The sequence below is a fragment of the Anser cygnoides genome, chromosome 4, assembly GCF_040182565.1.
Source record: "Anser cygnoides isolate HZ-2024a breed goose chromosome 4, Taihu_goose_T2T_genome, whole genome shotgun sequence".
NCBI lineage: Eukaryota > Metazoa > Chordata > Aves > Anseriformes > Anatidae > Anser > Anser cygnoides.
Genome location: NC_089876.1, coordinates 17,187,359 through 17,208,443, shown reverse-complemented (window position 1 = coordinate 17,208,443; position 21,085 = coordinate 17,187,359).

Genomic DNA, 21,085 nt, shown 5'->3' with positions numbered 1-21,085 from the left:
AAACATGAAGGAAAAGAAGACAGATGAGTATTGTGAAACATTTTATTTCATTTATTTCATTTTAAAAAAATCTCTGAAGGAACAAAAGGGAGAATCATTAAAATAGGCTATTCAAACAGTGCTGAAATGTTTACAAGTTATTTATGTCTTTAAATAATGTTTTAGACAGCTCGCATGTCCTGTGGTGATGGACTTATTGGAAATAAATACATAGATCCCATAACTTCAGCCAAGCACATTTTCATTGCCAGGTAGCACTGACTTTCATCCGTCTCTAAGCTCCCATGTTTGCCTGTATATTTGAGATTCTGCACCACAGCTGAAATCCTCTGATGGGACTACGTTGTTGGCTGCTCAGGCTGACCAGAGAATAGGCCAAGAAGCCCTTGGGCAGCCACTAGACCGCACATCACAGCTGAAACCTGAGCACTCACCTCTGCGAGGAGAAGGGAAGAGACCAGGAGAAAGTCAGAGATGACTTGGAGGTGACCAAGGCAAAAAGAAGTGTCAATGGATGGTGGTTGATTTCCTAGCACTGGGAGTTTTGTCCTTCCAAAACGTTACACACAATAAATGGAAATGAAAAGAAAACTCAAGAACCGTGCAGTCATACTGTGTTAATTCACAATCACGTGAGTCCCTTTACTTGTGTCTAGCTTTGTGTCTGCTTATAAACAGAAAAAAATGCAGGGCATAAGGCAATTCTTTATGTAGTAATGCAAAATGGCATTTTCTCATCAGACACTGATAGTTTAAATGTAGATAAATAACAACTGAGTTGGTCATGACAGTCTCACTAGAGAAACAGTACAAATCCAGAAGCACAGAGATAAAATAGGAAATGTCCTTCAGTATAGTAGTCAAGGAAGGGAAGACAAATGCAAATAAATAAAAAGCTTCTGTTTGTTACAAAAGGAATAAAAAAACTAAATATTTGAAAAGGTTTTATCTTGTTTATTTCAATTTATTAAAATTTTCAACAATTACATTTAGTGCTTTAAAATATTGGGCATAAATATTAAAAAATAAAGCAAAAAATTTTTAAACTACAGTTGAGTCATTAAACAAAGACTTACACTGTGCTCAAGAACAGTAATTACTGCAAGAATAAAATCTCTGCATTTTACAAACTCATGCATTACGCATGTCTCATCCCCCCCAGACATCCCCCCCACCCAAAAAAAGAAAAAAAAAGAGAGAGGGGGAGGCTAACTATGCAAAATGCTTGCCAGATTCAACAAATAAAATAAAAAATATAATAATAATAATAATAATAATAATAATAAAAGAATGGATCAGAATCAATGGGAGTGCAGAATAACATGAAAATAAACATGGTCTTCCACATAAGCAGGTTTCAGAATTACTGTCTGTGAAATTTAAAATCCACACACTAATCTGTAATTAGATAAATTACTGGTATCTGGTGAAGAGTAGGTAAGTTGGTTAAAGAGTCTTAGTGGCAAATATTGCCTGCACTTCAAAATAATAGCAAGAGGTAGTTGCACAGAAAACACATTACAGCAAGCTGGTTTCATGGTGATCAAGATATGAATAATTTGTAACTGAAAGAATGACATGTGGTCATCTCACTAAACACAAGCTTCTGACTGAAAAATTACTAGGGTACCCAATCTTCCAGGAATAAATAAGGTCTTAACAAGGACCCTAAAGTTACTTAGGGCTTGTTAGTCCGAAAACAGGAGGCCAAGAGATGTTATAAAAACTGTCAGTTCTCTCTACCTCTTCTTCACTTATTATTATTATTTTTTAATTACTCCTCAGCAGTAATTTAATTTAGGAACACACTCCCTAAACACCTAGTAATGATTCCTGGTTTCCTTTTCCTTTTATGTCTCCTCCCTCCTCCAAATAAATAACCTTTTCAATTATCTCCTTTCCTATGTGAATCGCTTCTTTTCTGACTCATCTTTTTCTCTTTGCCTCATGCATCTCCTTTGTTGTTTTTCCTGATATGAGCTTTGATTCCACCCTGAGGATTCTGAAGGTGTATTCAATTCTAAGGCAGTTCTTTGCGCAGGATCAAGGCTACGAAGTGTGTGGATAGCATCAGTTACAGCAGGCATTGTAATGACACTCAGAAACCATTTAAAATAAATTAAAAAAAAAAAAAAAGAAAGAAAAAAAAAAGGGAGAACAGTTTAAATTTGAGAGATGAATAACTACAATAAATATATACAAAAATCTAAACCCTTTCTGTCTAGTTTCAACATGAACCAGTCTTTCCCTCTGTCTTTTCTTCTTCCTCCGCAGTTGCAGCTTATTGTGGGAAAAAAAAAAAAAAAAAAAAAAAGTTCTAGTTTAGTTATAATTGCTTTAAATCCTAGCTTTTTAATCTATGTCTGCTTCCTGGCTATTTGGTCTCTGGCAGATGCAGAGGTGACAACCAGGCAGAGAGCAGAACAGACTTTTTAATTAAGATTTGATACCAGTTTCCTTTGAATTTGTTTGGATTCAGTATTTTGTAAAACATGTCTAACAATAAATTAGCTCAGGAAATGAATGTTAGCTAATTCTTCCTGATAAGTCTTTATATGTATAAGCTCACAATGATCTTCTGGAAGATCACAATACAAAGTATTGTGAGGGTAATGAGACAGTCAAATGATACTTACCATACTTGTTCTCAATCAGATTTTTTCAAACTTTAACTCCAGGTTTATCTCTATTTGCAACAATATGAAAAAGTCAGAAGCGATAAGAGGATTTAAGGCCACACATACAGTCTTCCAGTAAGAGCTTAGAGATAATGAAACAAATTAGATTGTTCTGTGCCAGAAAAACACAACCTATAGTGGATCGCATAGATAATGGATAGTGGGTTTGACATTCTGCTATGAACTGATCTCCCTTTTCTGCATGGAAAATATTGGTGAAAGGATCATGGTTGTTTTTCAAAGTATTTAATAGCCAAGATTGTTCTCAAAACTATTAAGCTCTTTAATTGAACTTCTTTGAAACTTGCTTTTCTGACTGCATTGCTTAACTGAGACTGGTTCCAAAAGTTCCGTGTTGTTTCCTGGGTAATTATGAATACATTTTCCAAAATGGCTTTGAAAATCAGTCAAAGTAGGTGGTGATAGAAAGTGACCACATGAAATTCAACATATTTGTGCCTAAAATTTTAGTTGTATAACCATCTTTTGGATGCAGGTGTTACAAGAAGAACATGAAAACTTAGAATTTGGGGATCACTTGGACTCTGGTGTTAAAAAGCTTTTGATTAAGATCCCTCAGTAGGTTAGAATAGCAGTTAGCATCTTGCAATATCAGTTTTTCCAGAGGAATCCTGATTCTGCCAACCACAGTCTTCTGACTAGGAAAAGCCAGTCAAACACTAAGCAAACCTTTACATTTTCTGGGAACTACTCATATTCAAAAGTATGTATACTCAAAAAACTAATATAGAATTTCTTCTTTGCTACTTGAAACTATCTGTTTTGAAAGGAATCAAAAGGCTAGTATTGGTCATTTGTGTTCATTGGTCATAGTTGTAGGCATCTGAAAATATTACAAAGTATTGTGTGTAGGGAGAGAGAATCTTTTATTACACCAATAGGCACAGTCAGAATAAATAAACTCTTGGACCTATGCTCTTTATATTATGTACTCTAAATCCCAAAGCTTGTTTATTTTTAAACAATTACTATTGTTCAAATAATAGGCAGCATATCTACAATTTCAAATTGAGAAAATGAAGTAAAAGCATACGTTATGCAAATAATTTAAAAACAGATTGCTTTCCCTTTTTCTGCTAATGTAAAGTGTTGAAAATTCTTGAAGTACTCATTCTTCATGTTCATAAATTCAGAATAAAAGATTATAAATTGCAAAACAAAAATAAAATTTATAAATGGCCAAGAAAAACAGATGTATTATGAAAGTGAGGGATTTTTGTTTTGTTTTTCCTTTGTGGAGAATAAATTGGTTGAGACTTAACCCTTAATAATTTTGAGTTGACACTGGAATTTTCATAACCTAACAATGCAGAAGAAATGGTAGCTGCTTTCAAGGTTGGTAGTATTTGCCAACAGTTTGTCAATACATGTCATGGTTTTATTATTACCCTTCATATACTCCTTCCCCCAGTTTCTCCTTGATGCTGGTGTCTCCCCATTACATGCATGGGTAAAATCACTGCCCTGCATTTGCATTTGATGGTTATAATTAGCTCTCTGGTGTGCACCATTCCAAAGTTATCCTTGCCTTTGTAACCTCCAGATTCTGTTACTGTAATTCATTCAGTGTGGGATTACACTTGAAGGCCTTTCAGAAGCTACAGCTGGTGTGCTATGCAGAGACCAGTTTGCTTGGTGATGATAACTGTAGAGAGAATATTAAACATCATTGGCTCCAGATTCGCTTTCAAGATGTTGCTGTGGTCTATAAATAGCTTCTTGGTTTGAGTATGAAGTGTCTAAGAACCTTCACTCTCCCTTTGTGCTGCTGTCACTATTAAGAACAGCTGCCTGTGTTCAGGGACATAGTTTCATGCAACTATCCTTTAGCAGCAACCACACACATCTTTGCACACGTTCTTTTATACAGGTACAAGCATACATGTTGTCTGAACCCTACTTTACTGGCTGATTTAGGGAAGCTGTATTTATAGGACTTCCAAGTTTTATTAGTACAAGTTCTAATTCTTTCTTGTGCTCATAGGAATCAATTCATCTACATTTTGTTTTTAATACCTGTGATTGTTAAACTATGTCCTACTGGTGTTGGTATTATAATGTGCTGAAGTATACACTTGGTGAGCCTTATAAATAGGAAATACCATGTTAGTATTGTTAATCTCCATGAACTTTGAACTCCACCTAATCTTAAGCATGGTGCTCCTAGTCTTCCTGACAAGGGTTAAGGGAAGCCTCAGTAACTGATGCAGACAAATTTCTATTTGGATATTATACTTGGCAACATGTTTTTGTATCATCGTATTATACTGATAATTAAAAATAGTCCTCAAAACTTTAAAATGATCAGGCAAGACATAAACTTTCAAATCACATGTGGATATTGATTTCAAGTTTCAAACCAATCCATGTTTTGAGACTAATTTAGGAACTATTACACTTGAAAAACAACAAATTGGGTAAAAGTAACCCTAAATCCCAATCTGCTTATTTAACTAGGCACTCATGCATTCCTGCCAAATCTGGTTTTCATGAAAGTCAATTTATTCGTTCATTATGTGACATTTGAAACCATTCAAGCAACAGTGAGATGGGATTAAAGTCTCTGCTGAAATGTTTCACTGATTGGAATATTTTGACTGTTTTTGGAGGCAATTTTAAACATGGTAATAAGGTATGAAAATGCACTGAAATCTTAAAGTCACTGATAACACTTTTATTTTGTTGTGTTCATATATTGTGAGGATTATTTATTTATTTATTTATTTTTAGGCAGAATGGTCTTGACTTATTTAGAACCTGTGGATCCAGAAGACTGAAATTTAAGCCATTTTCAAAAGAAAATTATCTGATAACATCAGCTCTGTTCCCCTGCCAAACAAAATTCCATTAACCAGCTGAAATGGGACTTAATAACAATCAAGTAAACCAATTAGTCTCAATTTATAACTCCATTAGCAGCGTTATTCATCACCACATGGCTTTATAGAACCGTGCTTCCTTCTGACATTAGGTAGATTAAATAACAAATATGGCCTGAGGTGCTAAACAAAAATGTAAATGCAGTTGCCTAAGAAAGATTTACATCTCTGAAAAGAAATACATTTGAAATCTCATACTTATGCATTCCAAAGAGATATTCTAGACTTGAAAACCTGAAAACCAAAATATGTCTATCTCTAAAAGCATAGACTGTAGCTGGATTTCACATTGGTTTTTTTTTTTTTCACATTTTTCACAATGTTTAAGATCAGAGAGAAAACTAAATCATCTGAACCTTGTCTAAACCACAGGCCACTCACTCACTACCACTATACTGATCCTAACATCATTAGTAAGAACAAAACATTCCAGTCTTCAGTAGAATATATATATATATAAATAAATATATATTTTGCTTTGTACATTGAGACAGCAACTACTATTGCCCCTGGGAACTGATTAGATGTCTTATTCTGGGGTGATTCTACTTAATGATTTGTGATCTATGATATGTTAGAAGGTAAAAATATGCTTTATGGATTTCTGCCAAACTAAGTTAAGGACCTGGTTTGATCTGATGATCAGTTGGATTGTAAACAAATGACTTAGATGGCTAAAACAAGTTAGATTCTGACCATATGACTTAGATTGCTAGAATTAGATATATTGATATATTGATATAGATATATATTGATATAGATATACTAGATATATTGATAACTGATATTCCATTCAGTTTTCTACCTGTAGCCAAGTGCCAATGCTCCACAGTAGAGAAGTAGAAAGAAGTAAAGAGACTAAGTGAAGGGTTCTTCTTGGGCAGTCAGTTGTTGCCCTGAAACATAACAGTTATTTGCAGTTATTTTCTAAATGCAAATATTAAAAGTGTTTTGAATATAAATCAGGAAGTTCAATCCCTTTCCTCCTTAACTGTTTTTAGTTAGTTAGTTAGTTATTATTTTTAACAAGGCTAGTGAATACAGAACACATTTAGTCATATATTCTGGTAAGAACTTCTGGAAAGTCCAGCTCAAGAATAACATGAGCTAAGTAATTTCTTTCTCTGACTGTAAAGTCAAGAAATTTTGTATAATCTGCTGTTTTTTAAGGAAAGGTGCATGTACACCAGTTGGGTGCAACCTCTAAGTGAAAAAGGGGCCTAATGGCCTTTGAGTGTAGACATTAGTAATAGTGGATCAGAGCCTCAGAAGGCCAAAGACGTAGGCTCAGGACTGGGCCAAATTTACAGTTGAATGCGGAGACCCTTAAGCTCACATCCTGAAGAATTTTCCAGGCTACTGATAATTTCTGTGATGCTCTTCAGTATATATTTCTATCTTTCATTGAATTATAGATACATGTACTGTGCACAGAGGTTCTGAACTGAGTTGTTTTCATGTGGAACAACTGAAGGCCGTGGATTTTTTTTACTATGAATTTCCACTGGAATTATGTAATTGATAGATTTTGTGGTATCAAGATTAGTGCTAATTCCACAAATAAGTGTTACTTCTGCAAACAAAAAAAAACTCCTACGGACAAAAGTGAAACTAAGAACTAGTATGGTGAACATTTTTCAAACCGAAGGTTTGAAAAAGCGGAAGTTAACTAAAGATCAGAATTTCATCCCAAATTGTCTGTCTTTCATTGTTATGTATTAGAGTGACATATGAAACAAACAACTTAGAGCTTGTGAACTTTCTTTAACCTTGAGGCAAGCAAGGTTTAATAGTTTTTTAGCTATGTTGATATAAAACAGTAGAAGTTTCTTTGACTTATTCCCACCAGGTGGCCAAAAACTCTTGCTGTAATTGTGTAGACTTCGGGTCTCTTCTTACATGGTACTCCTCAGATAGAGACAATGCATTTCTGCTATGCAAAATGCTGAATTTTTTAAAGTAATACAAATGAGAAAGATGGACCACTTCATTAGGAGTTACAATTTTATTCAAAGTTGTCAGAGCATCCTCTTTTGGTTCACCCTGTGGTGAATGAAATGGAATGGAATGAAAATTCAGTGACAGTATTTTTCAATAATATGTATATAAGCAGGAAAGCACACAAAAAGCTTTATGACCACAATGGCTGAAAAAAGAGGAGAACATGAGGGCAGGATGGAAGGTAATAGGAAATGTGGGCACAGCTAACTGAGAGAACTGATTAAGGAGAACTGAGCCATAGCAGGTACCGTTGAGATTCCCAATAGCTCTGCTTATACATTTGTTATGAGGAACCACTTCTTGCCCACATACAAATATAGGTACAGAACACGTATGACCTCCAACAAGGAAGTTCGTTCAGATGCATCAGCACTGGTATGTGCTTCAAACTTCGCACACAGGCACAGAGGAAATACAAATCTGGAAACACCTGCTTTCTAAGACATGGAGAAAACTGCAGAGTCAGAAAGAAGAAAACACAACTAGGTCTTTTCTAACTATATTTTGGAGGGTGGGGGTTTGTGGGCTGCAGATTTTTTTTTTTAATGTCATGCTTAATGATACCAATAGAGATCATAGATTGTCATGTGCATTTCTCTCTGTCAATATCCCAGTAGTACACAAAATACCTAAAATACCTAAGCTTTGTATCTGTTATCTTAAGGTAAAATTGCAGTGACAACCTAAAGCATGATGGATTTAAAACAGATTGGAAATGTGAAGGTTATTTCTCTCAACTGTAACATTCAAAAATTTCTTTTTTGGTCCTTTACATTTTGTGTTTTTCCCTTGAATAGTGAATTTAATTTCCACCTTTCTATTTAGGAACTATTCAAGATCATTTTCCCGAGTAGTGATATTTTCAGACATGAAATAGAATAACATGGCACTTAATTTCAGCTTTTGTTTTATTGATTTGAAGAGTTGTTTCTTGTGACAGTGGATGATTTCTTTTTTCTATTATCTACTCTTGTTTTGACTTTAGTGTATCTGTTCACTAAGTCTAATCAAGGATTTTAAAGTATGGGGATAACTTCTGTGTTAGACTAGCCTTCACTTTTACTATAATTACCTTGAAACTGGAAAAATATGCTAATGAATGAGTTGAAATTTGGCAAAAATTATTTTCATATTGCTATTCCATTTCTGCAATATTTTGATACCATTTGTTTTTAGTATGTATTTCATGCTGCACACCTAATGCTATAGTATTTCTCTCACAACGTATTGAGTTCTTATTCCCTCCCTGTTTTTAAATATCTAACAGACAGTGAAATGTGAGAACCTCCCCAAAGAACAGTGTCAGTTTTGCCACGCTAGACAAATACTCATACATATGCATGTACTACATAAGTGTTACCTGAACATGTCTTCTTTCAAACCAGGATATTTGTCTTGATTTGATTTAATTTAAAGAGGGCAGCCACTTGTTTCGGATCTCCAGTAGTATGTATGCACTGATCAGCATACTACAGAGAATGCAAGGATGGATGTTCATACATCTAGAGTATCAAGATATGATGGATCTATTCCACATGCCAGGTAACTTTCATGTTTGGCATGTATCAGATTTACTGCCTGAGAATTGGCCATTCATCTAGAATATCCTCAACAGAAACATGACATATCTTATACGTTTAGTTGCTGCAAAGTGCCTTTTCAAGCACATGTACATCCTGGAGCATATAAAGGCCTGACAGAGACTTTGAGGGAGAAAATTCCTTCAGAATAGTTTGGATTTTAAGCTAAAATATAGCCTTAGAGAAAAACAAAAACAAAACAAAATAACAACAGCAACAAAAAGCACCAAAAAAAACAAACAAAAACCACCAACAACAAAAATTCCAGTGAGCATGATATCCTTCAAGGTCTTGATAATGAAAAATAAACAAAGATTTCACTAAGGCTGAATAACTACTTCAACAGAACTGTGACCATGGACTGCTTACTCTGTGATAGATGCCATTAACAAGACCAGGCTTTACTAGTATTCCTCCAGGTTTCTCATTTTAGCTTCCAGCCATAACTCAGCAATCTGTTGAACTGAGGTAGTGTCAGATACTCTTCAAGCAAAGGCCTTGACATCAATGTAACTAATATGAAATAGTTGGCTTTGCCTTTTGCAAGTGTGGGAAACTGATAGGAAATGTGAATGAATACTTCCATAATAATTAAACTCTTCCTTGCATCCACTGTTCTGGTTTCCTTATAGATAATTGCAATATTTTTATTAGTAAAATCTGACTTCTTATCAGGTGTAAATGTAAAACTTAAGTCCACTGTCCTACTTATCAATATGTGTGAGAATTTATTTATCTGAATAGAATCACTATAGAGGAGTAAAATGACGGCTTTTACCATGTTTCAAAGTCATGATGTACTGCCAGTTGACAAAGATCTTACAGATCTATAAACATAGCTACTGAATTTAGAATACAATATTATTATATCTTATGAAAAGACAATTAGATGTAGAAATTTAATTTATATAAAATTAAAACATACTTAAATTAGACAAATATATTTCCATTTGGGCTGTACATGAGTCAGAAAAATGATGAACCAATACCAGACATTAAAAGTATCCAAAATGATTGTATTCTCAATTTATGTTCGTACCAGAGTTGGTATGATAGGACATGACTGTCTGGTTTCTCTCAGCTTAATCATCCTCTTATGTGTTCCCCTATAAACAACCAAACCTTTTTCAGACAAATTATATATTTTTACTGTTGTGATTCATTAATGAGATCATAAAACTGCTTTGTAGAAACTTATAATAACTTCAGTACCTTAAATCTGCTTTTTAAGGACAAATAGGTACTGATAAGAGATAATGACAGACTTTTTCAAATTTACACTGTAAAAAAAAACTGTGCACATGTAGAGGAACTGGATGCATTCATCTTCAATTTATTTCTTGTCTGGTGGAGAACAAATATTCAAACCTACCTCCCATCCCCTTCTCCTCACAGCTCCTATTCATTTCTCATCTTAGAATATAATGAATTGATGCCATAGTTGCATTTATGTGTAAACGTGGCATTTCTGAATGTGAATCCAGGAATATCATCATATTACTCAGATCTGAACTATTCAATTTATTTTTGTCTTCTTTCTGCAATATTACCTTTAAAGAATAATCACTATACTTTTGAAGTAACATAAGGTTGCCACCTTAATTAGCACTCTTCCTGGACTTCATCAAAGAAAGCTAAGGCAGTTCTGGAGAATCAGTAGTTACAGTAATCAATAACAGCTTGAACAGAATAAACTGCAACCACAATATATTTTTTTATTTTCTGATGTTACCTAGATTGCACATATGAATAATGATAAACTTGAGATGAAAACTACAATTCACTCTTTGAACTTGATCCCAAAGTGAATGACAACAATTAACAGTCTCTTTTGCTTTATATTATACTTTGGAGCAGGCCTAATGATATCAATTAAGAGACTCTTTTCCCTTATATTATCTTTTTGAGCAAGTCTTAAATTATAAAAATTTAATTACTTCAGTTTTAATTTTACAATATTGAGATTAAAATCAGACCTAATATGTTATCGACCATTTTACATTTCTGGATGTCAGAAATGGATAGGCACATCCCAGATATTTAACACTTCTGTAAAAGAGGTAAGTAGTCTGTTCATTTTTTATTTATCTTTTCCACAGGAAAATGAAGAAAATAAAGGGAATTTATGTAGGGTGGGAATTATTAAATGCTGTTTTACAGATAAATCAGAAGTCATATAAAGCAATGATTTTTAGTTTGATTGGGTATTTAACTGGACCGAGGACAAAACCTGCATAGTTTATTTTAGGTGGACTCGTCACTCAGTAAGACTTTATTGCTTAACAGTGATCAGTGGCCTCATAGAAACATAGAATATGCAAGTTGGAAGGGATCCACAAGAATCATCGAGTCCAACTCCTGGGTCCCCAAAAGACCATCCAGTAAGTCATACCATGTGTCTGAGAGCTTTGTCCAAACGCTTCTTGAGCTCTGGTAGGCTCACGGAGGGCTAGGACCACTTCCCCAGGGGCTAAGACAGTGTATGAGCCACCTCGCCCCAGCTTCATGCTCTTTCAACAACCCTGCCCTGAATAATGTGGGGTCTTTGGGTCTTTTCTGGACTTTAGTAATTGCCTCTCCCTGGCAGAAGGAAGCAACTATTTCCCCACACCACTGGGCAGCCTTCCTTGCAGCCACCTGAACTCAATGTTTTGCGAGCTGCAGGTGTGCAGTTTGTACTTGTTCCATAAGAGTCATTTTCCTTGAAAATCTGAAATTGGTAGCACAGGCCCAGGTGAAAACAGCCCCAAAAGAAAACAAGGAGTGAGTTTGGGGCTCCTAATGCATAGAATAATGTCAAATATGAATGGTGAGAAAGAAATGGGAAAGACAGCAACAATTATGCAGATCAGCTATGGAGTAACAGGGGTTGGTGTGATTTCAGCAGCCTGTGGAATTCTTGTTCTCATACCTTGATTCTTAACTTTCTTTCTGTGCATCCAGGAATATGATGCATTGTGATGAGCAATAAAGCCACATCTGACCTGGACCATGCACTGAAATTTAAATTTAGAAAGACCACTTGTCAAAAATAACATCTGCAAAACAAATGTTTATTGTTGTGCTTAGTTATTTTCAAACAATAAAGCAAGGGTAGAATTACTAACATAGGAATGTTTCCTATTTCTCGAGGTGAATATTCTCTGGTTACTCTGAACCAGCATGCTCCCAGACTCTGAGCCAGCAGCCGCTGAAACACGTGGACTGTCTTAACTAGAAGTTATTTTTCTGGGCTCTTGGAATGTTCCTACATCCTGTGGATGTAAATGTAAATTATTCAGCAGCAGCCACTGGGAAATTGAGACAATGCTGAAATAGTTCCTAGAGGTGGCAGCAATAAAGGCTTATATATTTCCAGCTTATTCTGACAAATGCTGGGAAAAATATTAGTAAACACTTTTGGAAACACTAGTTTAGGGCAATGCTATTTCTTGGCACTTACACAGCTAGAACTAGAAAGGAGTAGTTCAACCCGAGGAATAGCACATAACCTGTTTGTTTGTGGTGAGACTGAATTTTTAGCAACAAAGTTTAAAACATAGTCCCATCTCCCCTGCTTGTCACAAAGTGTATGAATCTGCTGAACATACTCTTTTCTAAGCAGTAACTCAAATATATGGCTCAGACTACATCCTTCTATAATATTTTGTAGGGGCTACTCAATTGTTCAGTAATTCTGACTTGCTTTCTTCTGGGAAAAACAAACACGAAACGAAACGAAATGAAACAAACAAACAAACAAACAAAAAAAAGGAAAGGAAAGAAAAGAAAACCCTTCCAAAGATAGTGCTAAGATGGGCTTTAATCCTTATTTAGATGACTTTTGTTGTAGTAAATGAATTTTATACAACCAATATCCTCTAATAAGATGGTTTAAAACATTTGTCCATATATTTTGTTTAGCTTGGAAATGAACACCTTAAATCCCTTAAGCACAGTTCTCGTGAAAATCTTTATTTACCCAGTGTTTTTAGCTTGTGAGTGACAATATTGTGTATATTGTTGATTAAAGGTACATTGCTCTTCTTATTAGCTTCAGTTTTATCTTTTTAATTTCCTCTATGTGCAACATAAGTCAGAGGATGTGGTGATTACTGATATGAAGGACTAAAACCTCAGTGGCTACTGGAGATATTGCAGTAAGGAGAACTGCAGATCTGACAGTGATTCTAACTGGCAGCTCTTACAGTTGGTTTCTTTTTAAGGTACAACTGTATGGTGTACAGAATGGGTGTTGCTGAAACTCAGGTACAAATATTTCAAATGATTTTCAGCTGGTTTTACCAGTAATCATGAATATATAAATAAATAAATATATTTATTTTACTTCAAAGTGCTAATATGTGAAGTCATTTGCTTACTTAGCTACACCTGGTAAAGTCATTCTGTAGTCATTTCATTTATTTGTGCCTTACTCTAGATAAAAACAGAAACTAAAGATGATAACAGAGAAAGCCACAACTGTTGGGACTAATTCAAAATAAATTTATTTTACAGACAGTTAACTATTCATCTCCAACAAATTAAGGCAAAACAATCTTTCTCTATATAAGAAAAGTCAAATTAGAGGATGACAAATGAATAAAACAGATTTTGGTCAGGAAAGACAAGAAAGGAGTTTACATAATTTACAATATGAAACAAACATTTGTCTATTCTTATTTGATAGTATACAATGTATATAATATGAATATAATATAACCATTACCATGTTATCCTTATTGAAAGTGTATGAGCTTGTATAATATTGCTGCAATTTTCATTCCACTCTTTCTGAACTTGGACTGGTTCATATTGCTATGTTTGTGATTTTTGTATTTATTGTGAAGAGATAAAAGAATAAATGTAAAAAATATGATGGATTATCCTTGTGTATTGGTAAAATATGACTTCCTGATTGAAAATGCAGCTGAAGAAAAAGAGAGACAGACAAAGATACAGAGAGAAGAGAAAAAAAAAAAAGTGAACAAAAAAAGCTAAAGAAGAAAAAGAAAAACCTAAAAGAACCAAAAGCAAAAGAAAAAAAAAAAAAACAAAAGAAAATGAAAGAAAGTAAAAAAATGCAAAAATGAAAAAAACAAAATAATGGTGTAAAAAGTTTTAACTGGAAGGATCCATGTAAATTAGCATTTCAATACTATTTTCCTAAAATAAATGTTTATTTAAAAAATAATACTTAACTATAAGAAATATATTTGTATTAATGTATCTGTTTTGATCAAGCACTGGATCTTGGCTTCTCCTCAGTTACTTAGGGAGAACAAATCTCCATATCCTTTTCACAGGGACGTGGAGACAGAAGAATATTGCCAGGCAGGCTGTGGCTGTAAATGCAATCTAGTATCTCTGCTAGTAGCTGGCCAGACTGCCCTGGGGTAAATTTTACTGTGCTGTTAGAAATAACGTATGTGTTTCCTTTTCAGATGTCATACTGGGACTTCAGAGGAGCAGTCAGGCCCTCCTAAGATCTGTTACTGTTGGGATGTTTCGTCACACCTGCAAGCACAAATAAACATTATGCATTCCTAAATCTAAACTATTACGGCTAAAAAATAAATTCTGCGATTGGAAAACCTGAAATGCTTTTCATTTTGACTATGTAAATTGAAATATTTGCAACTAAACAGATCTATTATAAACTTGGTATTCAGCCAAGGGTAATACAAACACCCATGAAGGTCTAAGCAATCCTGGAAGGTGTTTACCATTTTAAAATCCAAACTTTGTGGCTACATAATTTTCTATTGTTTTGACTCAAAGCAATTGGAGCTTTCTAATTGTTACTGAATTTGATAAAACCACCAAACTCAAACACATAAACTGAACCTGAATGTTTTTGAGAAGAATTAATTCACCGAACTCTAAAGGTAACCTTTGCTTAAAAGGGTTTGGCAAACGAAGAGCAATACCTTCATTACTTACAGCAAGCACAAAACCTGTTAATATATGTTCTTCAAGACACACGTTCAATTGACTATGCTTTATAAGTTCTTCCACTTCTTTCTTGGAGAATTATAAATGCTATCTTAGTCAAAAAAAAAATCTGCTCTCTTATTTTGTGCCTAGTGATGCTTCACACAACAAAATACAGATTTATACAATAATTTATGTGATGGCAGACCTGCCAGTCTAAAACTGATATCAATCTATTTATGACACAAACACAGGACTTAATGTCCTGTGTATTTATTTTTCCTGCATAAAATATAAGTATAATAATACTTATAATGTATACAAAAAAAAAAAGCTTTTTTAAAAAAGTAGTTTTAACCAATTTGTCTGAAAAATACTGTTAAATCCACTTTTGCAAATAAAATACATCAGGAAAGTAAATTTGATCAATTATATCAATGTATTTTTAATTTTTATTCTATTAATCCTCTTATTTGAGGGGGGGATGGGGGGGGAAGGGAGGAGGGAAGAAGGGAGAAAGTAAAATAGTACTGTGCAATAGATACTCTTATCTACAGTGATTAAGTAATTATTTCATGTTATTCCTATTTAGCTCAGTACTGCTCTTTATAATCATGTCTTCATGTGGCTCTCATTCTACATATCTAGCTGTATCTAGCCTGTTTAAATGATATGCTTGTTCTTTCCTAGTTATCTTTTTTGTATAATTTAAATTTGACATTTTCTATTTTTCCTGTTTTGTGACTTTTTACACATTTCTTTCTTCTTTTTTTTTTCCCACAGAATCACTGAATCAGTGCTTTAAGACAACTTTTCACTGAGCTGTCCATAAAGAATCGTATTCTTTACTAATTTCAAATTTAATCAAATTCAATTTAATTTAGGCTTTATCAATGTCAGAGCAGCTCAGTATTTCCTTCCAGTGAACACTGATGACATTAACTTCATCTTCCTTAGTTCTGCTAATTGAGTAATTTAGCAAAATTATCTGATTTTTTCAGTCCTTCTTGCCTTAATTATTGTACCTCAGCTGTGACTTTTGCTAATTCATCTCTGCTTATACAGATAAACATGTAATTACTCTAGCATCTATTACTGTCCCATTGGCACCTTTATATCTTTTCACACTGAAACTTAGTCATTTATCTCCACATCATTTCTTTATCTTAATGTTTCTAAAGCATAGCTAGTTTATCTCTCCTTTTGTGAAAGCTAGTTAGAAACATAACTGTTGAGTAAATTTGACAGGAGGATTTAAAGTATCTTAACGCATCACAGCTACTTAGTCTAATTACCCACCATATTTTTTATTTCCTTAAAAGAGCTCATTGAAGACAAATGGTTTTCCTTTACAGTTTTTATACTTCTCTTGGTATTCTGTGATTTTTCTTCTGAACAGTAAGTTTTCCTCAGCAGTTATTTCATTATGAAATAAAAATTGTCATTGAATAAGTTATTCATCTTAGCACAACTTTTCAGAGCTTCATGCAATGAAGAGGGATTCTCACCTTCTAACAGAGCACTTAATTTTAGGAGCATAGAAAAGTTCAGGACTTTCAGATGGGTATCAGGGAATCCTGATGACTTATTGCAAGAACTCACTGCTTGTTTTTTTTTTTTTTTTACAATATCATCCCTTATATCATGTTTCTGCTCATGCATAATGGCACCATAAATTTCATGTCCTAAAATGAGCATATAGCATAAAAATATCCAAGGATGTAGTGACGTAGTACCAAAAGATGTGTGAGGTCAAGGCTTTCCATATGGTACAGCACTTTACAGAGGCACACTTGGGTGAATGGTGTAGTAGAGACATATCTGACAAAAAAAAGGTGCCTACGTTTCTCTTTGAGTTTGGCATTGTCATAGACTTTTGGCTTTGCATGTTTTAATGCTGGTATAAAAGATGATTCTAATGCACTCCTTCTGAGTATCAATCCCAAATTAAAATAAACAAAAGACTATTTGGCTTTGTAAAAGACATTCCTATCAATTAACTTTGAAAAAAAAAATGCTAACAAGAAACCTGTTAGCACTCAATGCAAATAGTGTGTTAGTAAGTTAAAAAGTGACATGCCTCCAAAATGACAACAAACAGTAGGCATATTAAGGGTGAAGGAGTGTCTTCAAGAGGTAAACTTAAGGTTGATTTAACAGCTTATAGAAGATTCAACCATCAAAACACTGGAACTATAGAAATAAATAACTAAACTCCCATATTCTTATGAATGCTAAATCTGGAAATAAAAATCCAACTCAGAATGAATAAAAACTGGAAAAATAAAATATAATGAATAGTAATAATGAAAAATTAATGTAGCAGAGTTCAGCAGTTCTCTGTTTGCATTTTTATTCTGAGAAGACAAGGAACACATCAGGAATATTTGTTGGGGAAAAAAAAAAGAAAAAAAAAGTGTATCTTTCAGGAATGAATATGACCAGATAAAAAAAAGTGACTGAAAACTATCAGCCAAAGGGATTCTTAGGCAACAGTCATGCCTTACAGCAGCTCTGACAACATGCATGTTGCAGACTGGGATACACCAAGCCGTGGCATTTACAATGTAAAATAAGGTATGAAGGATTCAGACTCACTGTGTTCTCATCAATCCTGAAGCATCAGTGTACTTAATAAAACTATTGTAACTGCAGTGTTCCCATCCTTATCTCTGACAATGTCTCACTCTAAATACTTGCAAAAATTGCCCAAGGATTCATTAACAGCTCATCATCTTCTTGCTAAAGGCTGACATGAAAAAATAATCTTGTCACTTAAGTATGTCCTTATATCCCTTGAACATGCCAACCTACACACTGGTCAATTTTCTCTTAGGCCTTCTATTGCTGATAAAAATATTTTTGAAGTCTATCTGAGTATTTTCTCTGGGTTTTTATTTCACTCACTTTCCTAGCTTTATCCCCAGCTTAATGTTTTACTTGCTGTAATGTATTCCTTCCATTGGCTCCTGTGTCCTTTGCCACTCTGGTCCTCACCACCCAGTATTCTACTAATATTTGTTTAATTTCTTCTTCAATACTATATTAACTGAGGTATTTTTCTAGCTTTAAGTGTAAAGAGTTTTAGAAATTTGACTAAACTCTGAAGAGTTTTAGAAATTTGAATTAGATGTTAATTTTTAGTAACATTCCTTGGGAATGTAATCTGTTTGTCATTCAGTTTTCCTTTCTGCAAAGATGTAAGTCACAGCCATTTGACAAATCACTGAGACATATTAGCCTCAGGTTATTGAAAAGTATCAAACTGTTCCCCTGTTCCCTTTGCCACCTTTGCCATCTAGTTACAATATGCTGTCTGCTGCCTGACTGAACACAGCTTTTCACTAAGGAGATAAGCCAAAAAAAAAAAAAAAAAAAAAGGAATGATAATTTTTATTCATAATCCATGTGACAAAATACTTTTGAAATACCATGTCTTGTTGATCATTTTCATGCCACCCAGCTGCCTACACAAACAAAACAAAAAAAAACAAAAATTGAAGGATCATATAAACCAAGAAATTCATGAAGACACTAGAAGAGGACAAATGAGAACATTTACTCACTGTTAATATCAGAACCTGTTACAGGGAGCAATAGCAGGTAGTTGGAACATATATCAAATAAGTGACTTCATGATCCATATTGAATGTGCAGAGATGGGAAACAGAACCTCACAGACTTGTGAGGCTTCCAAGAAAAGCCTTGCAAGTTTTAATAATGGGGACTACATTAAACTCCGTAAGGCACTATATTGAAATAACCTCATTAGAAGATAACGTTTTTAAATGTTCTGTGAAAACTCAGCTGGTCTTCAATGAGGAACTGAAAATTTGGCTCCCCAAACACCCAGATTTTCATTTATACTAATCTGGCTACTCCGTACTATCATTGCTCACTGATGGTGACTGTAGAATAGTAATCCCATCTGTAAATAATAAGAAATTAGTTGAACCTTTCCTCAAGTTCAAGATTTTTAATTGTTTTTGTCAATTTTCATGAATTATAAGGTTTTGGCAGGGACGGCATCAGAAATACCACAAAGTATATCTGTTCCCAGAGTATTGCCAGACTACTTTACAAGCCAAAGAGGTTTGGCTAAGTTCAAATAAATTTTGCATGACTGTTCTGATTTATGGGTGTGATGGGTGTGATGAATGAACAACATTGCTTAAAATTTTCAGGTTCATCCACCATCTGTATTTTAATTACAGCTTGTTTCTTGATATTGTAGGATACTAGAAAACATGGTAAGTAGGGCTGATGTGAGTTAGGTAGTATTTTCCCATTTAAACCTGACTTTGCAAAACTATATGAAGATAGATGATACTTTGGAATATGCAGCCCTACAGGAATATATAGGAGGAGCAATAACTTTTCCTTGCTGTAGTTCTCTTGCAGATGCGTGGGAATAATTAAATGATAAGCATTACAGTGTTGTATGCAATACATGTGGGCAATGGGGAATAGGGTGATGAAGTACAGTCCTGACTTCCCCTTAATATTTCTTTAATGTTATGACACGATGCTCAGCAACAATAACAATATGCTTTCTCCTCGGTATCAAGAGGAACAACAACTTTAAGCATACTGCTTTCTTAAAAAGTGCATATGATGACAAAGTTTTTAGTCGCTGGATGGAATGGATCTGTTGCCAAACCTACTGCAGCTTGTAGGTGCAGAGAATAGGAAGTAATCTTTTGGTCCTTGTACACAATCATTCTGCCTATATAAGCAAAGACCTCCAATGCAATTGGAGAGATCTGGTCAAATACTTGCAATCACAAATCATGGTAGATATTTCTAACTTAGCAAGAAAATCCCTTTTCCAAATCAATCCCCAAGATTGTGCAAATGTATTAACTTTGCAAATTCTGGATATGGGACTTATGTTTTACGCTACCCCAGAATTCCATTTAAGCAAGAGGAATGCTCATATAGCTATGAAAATTGCCAGGTGGGTACAAACAACTGTGGATGTGTCAAGCCAAGAAACTCAGAAAGGAGCAGAGGGAGACCTATTCTCTACTGTTTGGCTGCTCTAATGTTAATATTGGCTTGAGGCAGATGACTCATGCCCTTCAACTGACCACCACGGACTCTTCTAATTCTAAAATTACATCTGCATCACACCAAGCAAAAGGTCCCCTTTGTCTCGTCCGTGAACAATACTTCATGTTCCTGTAACAGCACCCCCAGTCACCACTGTTTCCACCTCTAGGTTAACCATGCTGGCCATAGTACCAAGTGAATTTGAGGTGATCCAATTCCCATCATATTTTCAGCCCAGGCACTCTGTTCCTACACCACCACTTGGACTTCTCAAAATTATAGATAGGAAGGAATCACAGGGTGTATTTGCTAGTCTTATAAAAATGTTCATTGTGGTTCTGTTATATTTTAGTGTGTTTACTGACATAACAAAATTGGAAAATTAAAACAAAAATGAATTTATATTCAAATGATAAACCAGCTTAATTTTTAACAAAAGAGGAAAATGCCAAAATAAAAGTAAGCAAACAAACAACAACAACAACAACAAAACTTTTAATGTGGTTCCATGGTTCAGACAGGAGACAGGGAGTTGTTCTTGGCACTGTTATGCTTTTTTTTGAGCTCTTGGTTGGGAAACTTATATCTCAACTATGCATTTAAGTCACAGCATATTGTAGAGGGTGCGGAGACGAGTTATTTCTTCAGCTTCAGTCCTGGATTAAAACAACCGCATATGCTTGGTTTATGAGGTCAATTTCAGTTTTCTTCTCATATCTCAGTGTCCCAGGAATGCCTGAAAACATCTTGTTTTTCATTTCCTCAGCAAAAACATTTGGATTTTGCTAAAAAAAAAAAACAATTTACTTAAGATGTATTGCTACTTTGAGAATTTGCTTCAGCCAAGATTACCCCAAACTGCCTAGTGAATTCAGGCTCCAGTTTTTATAGGGTCTTTTTTCTTCTTTTTCCAGAGCATATTTAGGTCCCTCTAAAGGATCTGAAGTAGGAAACCAAAGAT